Source organism: Mus caroli, chromosome 2 (genome assembly GCF_900094665.2).
Source record: "Mus caroli chromosome 2, CAROLI_EIJ_v1.1, whole genome shotgun sequence".
NCBI classification, from domain to species: Eukaryota; Metazoa; Chordata; class Mammalia; order Rodentia; family Muridae; genus Mus; species Mus caroli.
The window spans coordinates 125260791-125264807 of NC_034571.1; positions in this window are offsets into that span (position 1 = coordinate 125260791).

The following is a 4017-nucleotide window of genomic DNA, read 5'->3' on the forward strand; positions in this document are numbered from 1 at the left end:
CAGCCAACCCTGCGCTCTAGCTACCCCGGTGCTGGTCCGGCCGGAAGAGCGTCTCTCTGATTTCTATCAACCTCTGTACCACACAATCATACAAAGGCTGCTACTAATCTGCCATCCTAGTATGACCCCTGTTTTGGTTTGAGTATAGAATGTCCTCCACAGGCTCATGTGTTTGAACTCTTGGTCTCTAGCTGATAGCACCATTTTGAGAGACTGTAGGACCTTTAGGATGTAGGACCAGTCTCGCTGATGCAAACATCCAGGGAAGGCTATCTTACCTCCAGTTCAGTCTAGATCTTTGCCTCCAGATCTGCTGAGATGTGAAGAGCCCAGCCACAGGCTTCCTCAGCTGTGAAGCAAGCTGCTCCAACCACATGTCTTCCTGCTAGTGATGCCATGAAGCTATGGAGCCAAAATAAGTCCTCCCTCAGTAACTAATGCATCCCCTCCCAAAGTATGGTTTTTAAATGTGTATTGCTTTTAAATATTATTTTCAACATACAGTTTTCCAAAGGTGTCTATGGAACCATTGTAATCCAGAGATGACCTGAGTTTATTTCATCCTCTGGCTCCTTGGAGAACCTGACTCTGCCTGTGGCACCTTCGTCTTCTGCTGCCCTCTAGTGGTGACTCCTTTGCCTTCCCCATCCCTCATTAGCAACCCCGGGGACTAAAACTGCAGGGATGCATCTTTTTGCTTCCCATTGCTTCTTTTGGATGTTCCCTGGACCAATTAATTTAGGACATTTGTCTGAGCAAAGAAAAACAAAATAAAGCAGAAATAGGATCTCAAATCTGGCAGTTCTCAGAATCAGCACAAGTTCTAAGAACTCTAGACAGCAATGTGATCAGACAACATTTTAGAAAATTGGAGGTGAGAAACTGACCGTAACTTAATGGAGTATGCCTTAGTCAGCTGCTCAGCTGGTTACTGCTCAGTTAATCAGCTACAAGACCCCCTGCACCAACCAGCATGCAATGGATGTGGTTAAAGTCAACATCAATTGGATCTTTATTGCTTAGGTGGGAACCTAGGCCATATCCAAGGACTCATGCAAACTTTTTGTAATATATAGTATCTTACTTTTAGCCCAGGCTGACATGGAACCCACACAAAGTCCAGACTGACCTTGAACTCTTGGCAAGCCTCCTGCTTGTGCTTTCCAAATACTAGGATTAGGTGTGTATAACTAACCCCCAGAAATATTTTTTCTACCTTGTTGCTAAAACCTCCAACTTTGTATATTGTATGGTCTCAATGTGTGTTAGTCAGGATTTTCATATCTGTGACAAAAACTTCAGCAAAATAGCGATTTTTTTTTTCAGTTCAAGGTAGTAAACCTGGGGCCTTGTTTATGCAAGCCAGACACTACCACTGGATCACATCTCTAGGCACTAGGGAGACTGTGTTTCTGGACTCCATCTTATGGAGAACGTTGTGGTAGTGGGAGCTTGTGGAAGAGGAGGCTGTTTACCTCATGGCGAACAGGAAGCAGGTCCATCTTTCAGAAGCCTCCTGTGACCTGTTAGGTGCCATCTACTGACGTTTCCAATCACATCTCAAATGGCATCAGCAAGTGAAGATAAACTGTTCAACACAAGAGCATGCAGAAAATATTGTGTGAAATCCACAGCAGAATATATCAAACCAAACCTACATGGCCATCACCTACCCCTGGAGTGTCATATTTTGAGGGGACATCTCTGTTCTCAATATTCTCCTTTGTACTATTCCTGTCTGGCTGTTTGGGTTCCCATATAAATAACCTTCCCAATATCTTAGATCTCTTATTCCCTCCTGTGGTTTTGACTTTTGAGTTTTTAAAGCCATGCTCATCTCTGGTCATGCCACAGAACTTATTTCCATGACTGCAGATCCCTCAAAACTTCTGCTCTGAAATGACTCCCTCTTGATAGCAGGTAGTTGTATCCTTTGCCATGGAAACCAAGCCACCGTTGCACACATAGGTGAATGAACAATTAATTTTCTGGAGGAAGAACTTCAGCTAATATACTTAAAGATCAGGCATGGTGCTATACACCTTTAATCCCAGCCCTTGGGAGCAGAGACAGGAGGATCTCTGTGAGTTCCAGGCCAGCCAGAGCTACACCTTGTCTTAAAAAATAAAAATATAAATAAATAAATAAATAAATAAATAAAGCTTAAAGGATTTAGCTCTAACCAAAAAGGTGGCTGTGCTATGCTCAACAGAAGGGCTGTGATTTGGGGGAAGAGGCTAAAACTTTGGTGATTGTCAATTGGTCATAGGCATGGCTTCAAAAAAATGTTTTCTCAGGCCTTTGGGTTGGCTCTTTGGGTAAAGGCACTTGTTGCCAAGTTTGATGACTTGAGTTTGATCCTGGGAACCCATATGGAAGGCGAGAACTGTCTTCTGACCTTCACATACATGCCACGGCATGTACCCAGCACACACACACACACACACACACACACACACACTTTTGTGGGGTTTTTTTCTTCTAAGACCTTAGGGCTTGCAGCCATATGAATGGCAGGTTAATCCGGGAATTGCCAGATGCTTCCAGTTGCTACTACCATCTTATGTGAGCATCTTGTGTCCTAGTTAGGTCTATGCCTTGTGAAGAACCATCAGTGCTTGTGTTAATGAGAAAGCACTAGACAGAGTGAAAGAAATGTGTTCGTTGCAGTGGGCAATAGACCAAATTAATCCTGTGGGAAAGTCTTGCACAACACGTTTCCCAAAAAGTCGTGTTCACGTACTTAAGCAGGGTCTGACTCAAGGGCTGAGGCAGAATACGTGCAGGTCTGATGTGTAAGTGGATGCCAAGACTTCTGTTAACCATCTTCATCCATCAGAGATCTGTAAGCACTGCTGAAGAGTACCAGCCTTTAAGTTTCTGCAGTCGTCATAACCAAGAAATCAGCATCAGTGTTTGTAGGGAGCATGTGATGTACCACTCAGCTGTAGGCCCTCCTAGAGCAGTTGTTTCATAGAAATTAATCGAGAGCCAGGGGAAGGAGAGGGTTTCTTTGGTAATGCTTCTCCCCTGTCACTCATCTTCATTTGCGTAGCCATGCTAGCTTTAGCTTGGCTTGGGCATGAAGGCTCCTAACCTGTAAATGCTGTGACCTGATCTGCTGTTGTATGACAGGGCCATTGAGAGTGTGCAAGGGAGGAGAGGGGAGGAAAAAAGGAGAGAGCTGCCTTCCATGGTTAAGTGACTTTCTTTCACTTGCACCTGTCTCCCTCCCGGCACACAGACTCCCACACTTGTTGGTCCTGAGCCCCAAGAATTCTCTAAGGAGACCTGAGAATTTGAGCCTCCAATCTCCTGAGGGTGCACACCTCCTCTCCTCAGTACTTTGTCCACCCTGCACTTTACAGTCTTTCACTCTGATCACCTCAGTTGGAAAACTGGCAGGAAGCCAGGGAACTGATCAATATAATGAAAGACTCACTCCCTGTGTCCTGGCAACACACAGTAGGAGAACCACTTTGATTTTGCCTTTGGAAGATCCAGAATCTGGCAAATCCCCTTTATCATTGCTGGCAATAACCCATAGCATAGTCCAAGAGACTTTGAGGGATCTACCATGTACCCCCACCATCTGTGTCTTCCAGTTCACACTACCCCACACCTTTGCCCTTCTTATCTCAGTCAGTGCCACTGCTGGGTGATAGATACCTTGCTTCCTGCCTCTGAGACTGCAGAGCAGAAGCATAGGCGTTCCTTCCACCCACTTCAGTGCCTCCCAGGAAGTGGCAGGAACCTGTTCCCAGGGATGTACAGCTCCTCCTTATGGGGCACACACTCTAGAGTTGGGTTGTGTTCTAAGGCCAGCCTTCCACTTGTTCCGATGTTATCTCTAGCCTAAGCCCTCCATTCCTCTCTACTCAGCCACATACAATCAGGCTGTTGGTTTTCTCACAAGGCAAGAAGAAGAGGAGGAGGAGGAGGAGGAAGGGGGAAGAAGAAGAAAAAGAAGAGGAAGAGAAGGAAAGAAAAAAGGAAGGAAGGGAGGAAGGGAGGGAG